This window comes from Lithobates pipiens, unplaced genomic scaffold (assembly GCF_037356315.1).
Source record: "Lithobates pipiens isolate NorthernLeopardFrog02 unplaced genomic scaffold, aLitPip1_a1.2 Scaffold_18, whole genome shotgun sequence".
Lineage (NCBI taxonomy): Eukaryota > Metazoa > Chordata > Amphibia > Anura > Ranidae > Lithobates > Lithobates pipiens.
This window is the reverse complement of record NW_027507758.1, coordinates 191,728,165-191,741,067: the sequence shown is the minus strand read 5'-3', so window position 1 is coordinate 191,741,067 and position 12,903 is coordinate 191,728,165. Positions and strand designations below refer to the sequence as shown.

Below are 12,903 nucleotides of genomic sequence, written 5' to 3'. Positions count from 1 at the left end.
TTAAGAATCAGTTTCTTAGTCGAATACTTCCAGAAAGGTTGTTTATTGTTCAGAAAAATAAGCAACGACAAGACTGACATCTGGTAACATATGGCATGGTGGTGGCTTCTGAGGGAGAGACTTCTGATATTACATTCTCAAAAGTGTAGAGTTCCTTCTCTTCCCACCTCTCTTCCCTTCTACTCAATAGCCTTACTCCATTCTTATACTGTTTCATAATGTTATGTCAGCATATCCTGATAACACCCATATTTGCATATATACCTTATATGGTTCAGTCTAAAGATAAGTAGCATAACTCGCCAGGAGATGAACCTAGAATCTTCTGATACTTTTATCACTTAAAATATTAACGCAAAAACTTCTAACAATAAAATAATGGATTATCTGCGGAGCTCACAAGATGTGCAACTGACTACATCTGCTACCAAGCCACGCCCCCTTGCAAAAATCTTTACATCATTTTGCAGAACAGAAATATCAAGGGGTCTTTATTTGGCTTCAATATCAATACGAAATGGCTTCTGTATCAATATGAAAGTAGCCCTAGTCATAGACCGTGGAAGCTTACCACTTTCCCTCGCCTCATTAAACACCTTCAATAATTTAGGTATGGACTCTGTGTATTGCTTGTACACCTCAATAGGTATTTCTTCGTCTCCACGAGTCTTAGAGTTAGGGAACAAACTGATCGCCAACTGCAGTTCTTTTAAAGTCAAGGGGGCATCCAGTTGCCTTCTGGAGGAGTCAGACATATTAGGTAATTGGATGGTATCAAGTTAATCAGTCAGAGATTCCAACAAATACGTTTGGATACATATAAGGAGGAGTAATAGTCTACAAGTTTTGACATAATCTGGTCTGGGGAGTTAGTCACACGACCAGTATACATGCGTAACACCCCAATAGAGGGGGATATTTGCTGGGAATGAGTTATTTTTGATAAGAGACAACCAGTGTGTTCGCCCTCCTTGTAGAAGGCCAACCTATTAAAAAGTCTCTTTCGCCCCACTGCCAAAGCAGTGGTTTGGTAGAGAGCCTCCTGAGCTGACAGCCATGCCTCCATATTACCATCTCTGAGGTTGGCAATTAATTTTGCCTCTAAATCCTCTGCCATGCGTTCAATTCCCTCCCTCTGGACATTTGTATTTTGATTATAGTGATTGTAAACCTTTGTTTTTTTTTGTTTTTTTTTTTTAAATAACAAACATATACTTGTCTCCACTGTGCACTTTTATTTGCATAGTGTGGCCCTGAACCTTGTTTTCTGGGGTCCCCTGGTGGCGCTCGCATCCTTAAACCCCCTGGGAGAAGCACTCTCCCTGGGGTTTACCTTGTGATCACACTCCGGAGTCCAGCATTTGCATGTATAGACGCAGAATGCCGGACTCGACCCTGTCACCCGTGTTATTGGATTTGATTGACAGCAGTGGGAGCCAGTGGTGGTCAGTGTAAGAATTGTTTTTACCCTAATGCATAAGATGCATTAAAGCGGAGTTCCACCCTGAATTATTATTTTTTTTTTTTTTACATTATCACAGACCTTTAATCCTATAAAGAAACGTTTGGGGGAATTTTTTTTTTATACTTGCCAGAAACACCCTGTTTCTATGTAGTGCTCCTAATCTGCAACTTCCTGGTCCACGGATCTCTTCGCCTGTGCTCCTGGGAAATGTGGGACATCAATTCCCAGGAGTCTGTGGACAATACTGTGAGCAAAAATAGTATTATTTCCCGACAGGAAATTACGTGATCTAAGGCAGTTGCCATAACAACGGGGCAGGACTTTCCTCCATCGCCACCCTTTGTTATGGCAACTTTCGAAACAATCGGTGCTACGGCTGCCGGCGCATCGCGCATGCTGTTTATCCAGCATGCACCTCTCCATCGGTAATCCAGGAAGAGATTGCGATTGGGCTTCACATGCCCACAATCATCATGGCAACGGTCAGAAGAGAAAGTTGTGAGTATAAAATAAATAGATTGTCAGCAACCACTAGCAAACATATTGTTCTTTATGTTAATGCATTATGCTTGGATATCTGAAAAAAAAAGTGTCCGGAACTCCGCTTTAAGGTGAAAAAACACAAGGGTTTAATAGCCTTTAACAGCCTGAATCTCTTTAATAAAGATTCCTCTAAGGACAGCTTTAAAGGCCTCCAAGATATTGTCTGTACTCACACTATTAGTATGAATGTGCCAGAAGTCTATAATTTGGGATTCAGTCTGCTCATGGGAAGGGAAGAGATGTAGCCAAAACGCATTCATCTTCCATGGAGCCTTGGGCACAATGGAAGGAGGTCGAGCCTCCTGTTGCAGAATCAATGGAGATTGTTCCGATACACTTCTGAGGGCATATGTAGCCTCTGAAATATATCGTTCAGCCGCAAAAAAGCATAAACATAAGTCTATACGTAACAACGAAGAGTAGCTCTTGGAAAAGCAGGAGAATTGCTTTCCTGGATTTTTTGCTCTCCAGAAATGCTTGTACCCCACCTCATCTATAAATTTTTTAGGGCAGTATGGCGAGTCACATGCCCCACTAAAACAGGTGGGTGTTGGTCTAAAACCTGGTCTGTATAGCAATTGAAATCTCCCAAGACAAAGTGGCACCTCAGGATATTTAACCACTTCGCATCCAGGCCAATTCTGACATTTCTCTCCTACATGTAAAATTCATCATTTTTTTGCTAGAAAATTACATAGAACCCCCCCCCCAAATATTATATATGTTTTTTTAGCAAAGACCCTAGAGAATACAATGGCGGTTGTTGCAACTTTTTATCTCGCACGGTATTTGCGCAGCAATTTTTTGAACACGTTTTTTTTCAGAAAAAAAAGTTTCATGCTTAAAAAAAACAAAACAGTAAAGTTAGCCCAATTTTTTTGCATAATGTGATAGATGAAGATACGCCGAGTAAATAGATACCCAACATGTCACGCTTCAAAATTGCACACGCTCGTGGAATGGTGCCAAACTTTGGTATTTAAAAATCCCCATAGGCAGCGCTTTAAATTTTTTTACTGGTTACATGTTTTGCATTACAGAGGAGGTCTAATTATTACTTTCACTCTAACGTTCACATGTGTGGTTTGCACACCGTTTTCATATGTGGGCGGGACTTACGTATGCATTCGCTTCTGCGTACGAGCTCACGGGGACAGGGGAGCTTTAATTTGTCAATAAGACCCCATATCTCACCTCTAGGCTGGGAAGCCTAAAATAAAAAAAAACAATCCTGGCTTCCTAGCCAAATCGGCGCCGTTATTTTGAATGCAGAGGCCGGCGTGATGTCATAACATTGCGCCCGGCCTCCGAACGATCATAGAGACTCCGGGGACGATCTGGTCCGCCGGAAATCTCTATGGTAGTATCCGGGGGCTGGCGGATCCTGTGACCGACTCGCCGATGGAAGCGGTGAGTTGGTAGAAGCACCGGAGGGTGGCGAGAGGGGAGGGACGTCCCCTCCCGTAAGAACGATCAAGCGGCGGAACAGCCGCTATGATCGTTCTTATGGTGCAGGGAATCGCCGGCTGAAAACGCTGATATCTGAATGATGTCTGTGGCCTCAGGCATCATTCAGATATAACCACCGAAAGCCGAGGCCGTCCCTGGACGTCCTACCCGTGCAAAGTGGTTAATTTGGTATCCAATAGGGCTCTAAGGACCTGATTATTATACGGAGTGGGTATATAAACAAAAGCAAGAATACATTTAAGAGAAAACAACCTGCATAGCAAAAAAAATATCTCCCCTATTCATCCCCACCTAGCCAAACAGGTAACAAAGTCAGCTGATAGATGGGTCTCTTGTAAGACACAAATAGCAGGCAAATGTTTCTGAAGCAAGGACAACACCATATTGCGTTTTTAAGGGGGTGTTTAGCCCATTAATGTTCCAAAAAAGAACTGTTACTGTCATCATTGTAACGATGTAAGTATATACATTGCAAGAGAAATATAGCGTCCTCCCCGTGGAACGTTGGGTCTGGAAAGGACTTTTCCCTCAGACACAGGCTCGAACACCAGTGGCGACCTCTGAGTCTGCTTTAAAGAAGCAATTACTGTTTCCCTGTGGTTTTAGTGAGAACATTCTGCTGCGCTGGAACCAACTTGCCTAAGAAACTAACTCGATAAGCACAATGGTGCTCCAAACTGTTGCATCGTGCCAGATCATGGCAGTCGACTCACTTGCAAAGGCCGTTTGCCTGTGAATGCATGAGCAATGTGCACTCCTAGGCACCGAGTTGTCAACAGGAACCCCAAAACTGTGCGGAATAATGGGTTCAATGAACCGTCTGGCCACTAACAGCGACAACAAAGTCCTAAACAAGCAATTATAGATAGATTTCCATTAATAAACTCAGTCCCGAGCTCGCATTTTGTGAAGTAAATTGTATGTTTCCAGCAATTCCCTCAGCCGAGGGGGAGAAATGAAAGAGCATTTAGCGCAGTATCCAGGAGCTTCAATCTTTTTCAGCCATAGGCCTCTGAGCCTGCCGTAGCGCATTCTCATTTGCGTCTATCCATGCTGAGTCTTCAGTGGCATGTTCAGTGTAGTGGATTTGCCCCCTGGAGGTGATGCGTAGTTTTGCTGGGTATAGCATTGCATATGAAGCCTGCAGCTTCTGCCAGTATTTTTTAACCTCAGAAAAGCTTGATCTACTCTTCTGAACAGGAGCTGAGAAGTTAGGGTAGAAGGAGACTCTTGTGCCATTAAACTGGATGTTTCTCTTTTCTCTAGCCAGCCGAAGAATAATTTCTCTGTCCCTGTAATTCAGAAGTTGCACCAATAGTGGGCAGGGAGGATATCCTGGTGGTAGTGGCCTGGCGGGTACTCCGTCAGCCCTCTCCACCGCATACAGGTGTGTGAAGGCCTCTTTACCAAAATAGCAGTTATCCACTGTTCCACAAATTGTGTGGGGTCATGGCCCTCCACCTTCTCAGGTAACCCCACTATTTGCACATTATTGCACCTTAAACGATTCTCAAAGTCCTCGGGTCGCGTTTCAGTGGCTGTAGCCAGGCTTGTAGTGGATCGGGACTCTCTGAGCATATTGGGAATTTTATGCTCCAGTTCACTGTTTCTGCTGTCTGCTGCTGTGGTTCTCTATTATCTTTTGCAAATCCTGTCTGATCAGGCTGACCTTTTCAAACCCCCAAAGATTTCCTGTTAGTTAACTGACGCCATACACTTGTTTGCAGCCCTCAGGATTGCAGCTAAGGTCAGATGTTCTCCCTCCTCTCCAGGGTCCTCTGTCTCTTCCATTACATCAGTGTAACGAACAGCCTGATCCATCATGACGGCCGCTCCCTGCTCTCTCTCTCCCCCTCATCCATGTCAGTGTCACAGGGTTCTGCTTCAGCGTCCAAAGCAAGCATGCCAGCCAGATCAGATTTCTCTGCCATCTTCTGGGCCTAGTAGCGCATATCTCTGGGGGGATCCCCGGTCCAGTCTTTGGGGTATTTAAGTTGTTTACTCACCCCCTCCTTGGACTTTTCCCCACCACGCGCTTCCTGTGTAGACACCATGGTGGCACCATTTTGGTGACCCAGCCGGGGGCTTCACGGTTTCCACGGGTCAGCATCACTACTGTATGAGGGCAGATTCCTGTGGGTGTTCCCATCTGTTGTGCGATTAAAACCGGGTGTCTCACTAAGCCGGAAACCGGATCAATTCAGGATGATAGCGATGCTCGTTGAAGAAGCGTCTGCTCATGTGCCACGCTGGCCACACCCCCCGAGGTTTGTCAGTCCTTAAAGGATCAGGTCAAGTGGCCTAATAGGCCTAATCAGAAGGATGATTCTGCTGAAGCCATTGTAGATTTGTCTCGGGCCTTGTGTTTTGCTGTGGATGCCCTCAAAGATTCAATACAGCAGATCTCCTGCTTAGCCCTTTTGTCTGTGCATATGCGCAGAATTTTATGGTTAAAGAATTGGTCGACGGAACTTTCATGCAAAAGGTTATTGGCTGGTTTCCTCTTTAATGGGGAACGTTTGATGATCTGGACAAGTATATCCCTAAGATTTCAGGGGGGAAAGAGCTCTCTTCTTCCCGTTAAGAGGAAAACCAAGCGCCCTTCATTTAAGGGGTCGGGGACTGCTTTCTCAAGTTTTTCGTGGCACAGGGAGCTGGGGCTAGAAGCAAATCTCAAAACCAGAGCCAGGAGAAACCTTGGGTCCAGAAGCCTTCTAAGGCTGGCTGGAACCAAGCCCTCCTTTTGAAGGGGTGCCCTCACTCGGGTGGGGGGGGGGGGGAGAGGCTACTGTACTTTTTAAAGATTTGGGAATCAATGATTCATGACGAGTGGTCCACAATGGTTTGGGGATACAGGCTGGAGTTGCAAGGGTCTCCTCCTCAGTGTTTTCTAAATTCTGGAGTTCCCTCAGATCCTCTAAAGAAAAGCCTATTGTCTCAGGCACTGGACCGTTTGAGGCTTTAAGGGGTGGTTATAGAGGTTCCAGTGTCCAAAAGGAATGCAGGATTCTATTCAAACCTGTTCACAGTTCCGAAACAGAATGGGGACATAAGGCTTATTTTGGACCTAAAAGTCTTAAACTATTCTCTTACAGTTCTGTCCTTTCCAATGGAATCAGTCTGCTCAGCGGTAGCTTCGTTCCACGTGGGAGATTTCCTAGCATCCATAGATATTCTGGTGTGATGCCAGAAGATGGCATCTGTGAAAATATATAATCGGAAGAATCTTTTCTTTTCTGCAGTCTGGCATAGAGATGAATTGGCCATACTGCATTCTGATACCATCTCCTTCCAAGGTAAATAGCACACACACCCAGCCATCCACATATTGTAAAAAAAAAAATTAATCAGACCAGGCCACCTTCTAACATTATTTTGTGGTCCAGTTCTGATGCTCACATGACTATTGTAGGTGCTTTTGTCTGTGGACAAGGATGAACATGGGCACCCTGAGAGGCCTGTGGCTATACAGCCCCATATACAACAAACTGCAATGACCCTTTTTTTTTCTGCTTTCAACACATCAGCTTCAGGGACAACATGGTTACTTGCTACCTAATATATCCAACCAACTTTTAGATACCCTTTTAATGAGATATTTAGTGTACTTGACCTATCAGTGGCCATTAAGTTATGGTTTGTCCCCACTATATATCCAGCCGTGTACTGCCCTTACGAAGTGAAATCTATTCTGGTAGAGGATGCACTTATTTTTTTAATGTAGATACAAATGTTGAGCTCTTATCAACCATCTTTATTTATTTAATTTTTTTAGCAAGTTTTGCACATTATCCACAAGACCAACAAGATGCTAATGTATTTCTGCAATTTCAGCAGAAGCCTTAATCAAAGCTAACTTGTATTCATCTCTCCAATTTAACCACTTGCTTACTGGGCACTTAAACACCCTTCCTGACCAGACCAATTTTCAGCTTTTGGTGCTCTCACACTTTGAATGACAATTACTCAGTCATGCAACACTGTACCCAAATGAATTTTGTGTCCTTTTTTCCCCACAAATAGAGCTTTCTTTTGGTGGTATTTGGTGATCACCTCTGGGGTTTTAATTTTTTACGCTATAAATGAAAAAAGACCGAAAATTTTGAAAAAAAACGCATATTTCTTTGTTTCTGTGATAAAATTTTGCAAATTATAATTTTTTAAAATACATTTTGGCCACAATTTATACTGCTACATATCTTTGGTAAAAATAACCCAAATTAGTGGATATTATTTGGTCTTTGTGAAAGTTAGAGAGTCTACAAGCTGTGGTGCGAATCGCACAAAACTGATCACACCTGATTTACTGGTGGCCTATCTCATTTCTTGCGACCCAAACAAGTCAGGAAAGTACAAATACCCCCCAAATGACCCCTTTTTGGAAAGTAGACATTCCAAGGTATTTACTAAGATGCATGGTGAGGTTTTTGATGTTGTCATCTTTTTCCCACAATTCTTTGCAAAATTAAGATTTTTATTTTTTTTTTTCTCACAAAATTTCAATGTAATAGGTTATTTCTCTCACATGGCATGTGTATACCACAAATGACACCCCAAAATACGTTCTGCTACTCCTGAGTATTACGATACCAAATGTGTGAGACTTTTACACAGCCTGGCCACATACAGAGGCCCAATATTGAAATAGCACCATCAGGCATTCTAGGAGCATAAATTACACATTTCATTTCTCAACCACCTATTACATTTTTGAAGGCCCTGGAGCACCAGAACAATGGAAATGCCCACAAAGTGACCCCATTTTGGAAAGCTAACACCCCAACGTATAATCTATGAGGCATAATGAGTCGTTTGAATGGTTCATTTTTTTTCCAGAAGTTTTGGGAAAATGTGGAAAAAAAATGAAAACGCATTTTTTTTACGCAAAGTTGTCCATTTATAAGATATTTCCAACACATAGCATGTGCATAGCAAAAATGACACCCCAAAATACGTTCTACTACTCCTCCTGAGTATAACGATACCAAATGTGTGAGACTTTTACACAGCCTGGCCACATACAGAGGCCCAATATTGAAATAGCACCATCAGGCGTTCTAGGAGCATAAATTACACATCTTATTTCTCAACCACCTATTACAGTTTTGAAGGCCCTGGAGCACCAGGACAATGGAAATGCCCACAAAGTGACCCCACGTGGCACTGACGACACGTGGCACTGACGACACGTGGCACTGACGACACGTGGCACTGGAGGCAGATGGGGCTGACAGATGGGGCTGGCAGATGTCGCTGACAGATGGCACTGGGGCTGGCACTGGCAGATGGTGCTGGCTATTTGCTCTGGCTAATTGCTCTGGCAAATGGGGCTGGCAGATCGCGCTGGCAGGTGGCACTGGCGGCACTGGGGCTGACGGCGCTGGCAGGTGGCACTGGCGGCACTGGGGCTGGCGGCACTGGGGCTGGCAGATGGCGCTGGCAGGTGGCACTGGTGCTGGCAGGTGGCACTGGCGGCACTGGTGCTGGCAGGTGGCACTGGCGGCACTGGGGCTGACGGATGGCACTGGCAGGTGGCACTGGCACTGGCGGCACTGACGGCACTGGGGCTGACGGCGCTGGCAGGTGGCACTGGGGCTGACGGCACTGGGGCTGACGGATGGCGCTGGCAGGTGGCACTGGTGCTGGCAGGTGGCACTGGCACTGGCAGGTGGCGCTGGCGGCACTGGGGCTGACGGCACTGGGGCTAACGGCACTGGGGCTGGCGCTGGCAGGTGGCACTGGCGGCACTGGCACTACTGGCAGATGGCACTGGGGCTGACAGATGGCACTGGGGCTGACAGATGGCACTGGGGCTGACAGATGGCACTGGGGCTGACTTACAGATCGCTCTCCCTCCTCACACGCTGTCTCTGTGTGAGGAGAGAGAGACACGGCAATGGGAGATGATCTCATATGTTTACATATGAGATCATCTCCCATTGGCAGCTGCGATCGCGCTGTGAACGGCCACTTTGATTGGCCGTTCACGGCGATCTGTATTTGCCTGTCTCCGGGAGACACGGCGAATACAAAACTTCCGCGATGCGCGCCCCCGGCGGCGCGCATTGCGGAAGTAAACAGAAGGCCATCCAGGGACGGCCAGGCGAAGGAACCCGCCTGCTCTAAGGCCGTCATTCGGCTATAGGGCGGGCGGGAGGTGGTTAAGCACCATCACATGTCACAGGAAACAACAAAACAACTCAATTATATTATATTCAGCTGCATGTATAGATTTCTCTTGTGCATTTTGTTTAAGGGAGGACAATTTCAAACATACTGAATACAAAAACTCAAAAACATACATTTGAAAACACATCTAAAGAAATGCTATGGAAAAACTGAAAGAAGCTTGAAAAGAAGACGAGGAAGAAAAAAATGGAGAAGAATATTACAAAGGGAAACAGTATAAAGGTTTACATATCCATCAATTTTATTTATGGTCCCGCACAGCTAAATATTTTAAAAATCCAATTTCAATATGTTAAATATTGTGTATATATAACCCCTCTTCATTTACTGTGTGTGTGTGTGTGTGTGTATATATATATCTAGATTGTAAGCTCTAACGAGCAGGGCCCTCGGATCCCTCCTGTATTGATTTGTATTGTAAGTGTACTGTCTGCCCTCATATTGTAAAGCGCTGCGCAAACTGTTGGCGCTATATAAATCCTGAATAATAATAATATATATTTATATATATATATATATATATATATATATATATATATATATATATACACACACACAATACTGTATATATTTATAAAGGGCTATTCAAAAAGACAGAGCAACTCCAATATAAGGTCAATAAAAAAACTGGCTTCTACATTTCTAAACCGTGAAGTACTAGCCACCCAAATGAAAGATCTCAAGTTCTCACTATGGACATATCTTAAAATACAACACCTTGTTTCTTTTCATACATCAGGGGACACAGAGCCATAGTACCGTATATACTCGAGTATAGGCCGACCCGAATATAAGCCGAGGCCCCCAATTTACCCCCAAAAAACTGGAAAAAATTATTGACTCGTGTATAAGCCGAGGGTGAGACATGCCTGTCCATCCCTGTGTGTCCGTCCATCCCTGTGGGTCCATCCATCCCTGTGTGTGTGTCCATGCATCCGTGTGTGTGTGTGTGTGTCCATGCATCCGTGTGTGTGTGTGTGTGTGTGTGTGTCCATGCATCCGTGTGTGTGTGTGTGTGTGTGTGTGTGTGTGTGTCCGTGCAGCCTACCTGTGTCCGTCCAGCCTGCGTCCCGTCCAGCCTGCGTCCCGTCCAGCCTGCGTCCCGGCCCGGCCCGTCCCGTCCCGGCCCGGCCCGTCCCGTCCCGAGCCGAGCCTCCGTCCTTCAGCTCTTCGTCGGCGGCCATTCTAGGATTCAAAAGCCGCGCCTCCGTCGGTGATAGGCGGAACACTCAATTTCCCACTGACTGCTGTTCCGCCTATCGGATGTCCGTGATAGGCGGAACACTGAATTTCCCAGCAGCCTGTGTTCCGCCTATCACGGGCATCGTCTCATCCTCGTCCGTAGTACGAGGATGAGACGATGCCCGTGATAGGCGGAACACAGGCTGCTGGGAAATTCAGTGTTCCGCCTATCACAGGCGAAGGCGGAGGCGCGGCGTTTGAATGTTAGAATGGCCGCTGTCTGTCTGCTCGATACGCTGATCGAGCAGGCAGACAGCGATGACTCGAGTATAAGCCGAGGGGGGCACTTTCAGCCTCAAAAAAGAGGCTGAAAATCTCGGCTTATACTCGAGTATATACGGTAGTTACTATGTGGGTTAATAGGCCTCCAATAGGTGATGGACACTGTTACGCCCTAAGATCAAAAGTGCACTCCCTATATAACCCCTCACATTACCGGGAGTACCTCAGTTTTCTCGCCAGTGTCTAAGGTGTTTTTTCGCTTTATCCTATGGAAGAAGATTTCTATAAGAAATGGGGGGTTCCAGCAATTGATGCTGCAATCACCTCAGTGAACTAGAGTCTCATGTCCGGTGGATAATGCGCTAATGTTAAAGGATCCAACAGATAAAAAGCTGGAGCTTCTTTCTAAAAGCAATATGTCTTTAGCAAGTTCTGTAGCGCAGACGGTTCTTGTAGCAATTGGTGTATCTCATTCCATTAAGGAACAGTTTGTGGAGATACTTAAGATTCTGCCTGATCAGCAGGCTCAGCAATTTGGCTGACATATCAGATGCACTATGTTTCACAGTAGATGCTATGAAAAATTCTATTATTCAAGCCTCATGGCTTATGCTAGGACTAGTGCATTCTTGCAGTGTTCTGTGGCTGAAATATTGGTTAGACAAAGCACCGTGTAAGAAGCTCTTGGCCAGTTTTCCCTTTCATGGTGAACGGCTATTTAGGGACGTTCTGGATAAATAAAATACATCCAAAAGGATCTCTAATGAGAAAAGCTCTCTCTTACCAGTAAAGAAGTTTAAATATTTCTCCTTTATGCGTGCTTTAGCCTCTAGGCAGTCTTGACGGCCTCCACTGTCAGGGTCTAGGGGAAGACCCCAAGGGCAGTACCAGGGTTAGAGGTCTTGGGGCAGAAAGCCTGCAAAGCAGAACGCTAAAGCCTCCTTAGGAAGGGGCGCCCCCGCTCGCTCAGATGGGGTGGAAGGCTTCTGCAATTTTCAAAGATCTGGCCGGAATAATGTCAAGACAGATGAGTGGCATCCTCAGTTTCTCTAAGTTACAAACTAGCGTTCCGACAGTTTCTGTCTCCCCGTTTTCTAAATGTTCCCAGGGATCCAGAGAAAAAGGAAGTCTCTCTTTCTAACCCTGGATCATCTCTTATCCCAGCTGGTGATATCAGAGGTTCCCTTAGAGGAACCGGGTACAGGTTTTTATTCAAACCTTTTTGCACGGTTCCAAAACCAACAGAGAGGTAAGACCCATTCTAGATCTAAATTTCTATGCTTCCAGATTGAAAATCATCATTTTCAGCTTGTGGCCATGCCATTCGATTCTGGCACCTCCGTTAGCCGGATTAAGGGCTCAGGGCATAACGGTCCTTGCCTATTTAGACAATCTATTTTTAATAAATCATTCAGTCTCTGGTCTAAACCAAAGTCTAGTCACAGCTGTAAACTACCTGGAATCTCTGGGTTGGATACTCAACCTAGAAAAATCCTCCTTAAAACCATCAAGGAGATTACAGTACTTGGGGCTGGTCATAGATACCGTACAGAAGAAGGTATTTTTACCCCAGACATGAATCAGTTATATATAACCATTATAGGACTAATTCAACTTGTCAAAGCAAAGAAAAGGGGGGGGGGCAGCCAGAGCGAGGATGAGTGTGAGAAAGTATACCCCAATATAGTTTTAGGAATAAATCTATTGGTCAGCTAATCCCTCTTCTGGTTAAATAAAGGTATTCCAGATGAGCCAAGTAATTGAATATTTTT

The 12,903-nt window shown here is 45.1% G+C and overlaps 1 protein-coding gene across 1 annotated transcript in view; it reads left to right on the top strand.

Annotated features, from left to right (window-relative positions):
* Positions 1-12,903, top strand: part of SOS1 (SOS Ras/Rac guanine nucleotide exchange factor 1) — a 415,017-nt gene that overhangs the window by 244,656 nt on the left and 157,458 nt on the right. The window lies entirely within an intron of this gene.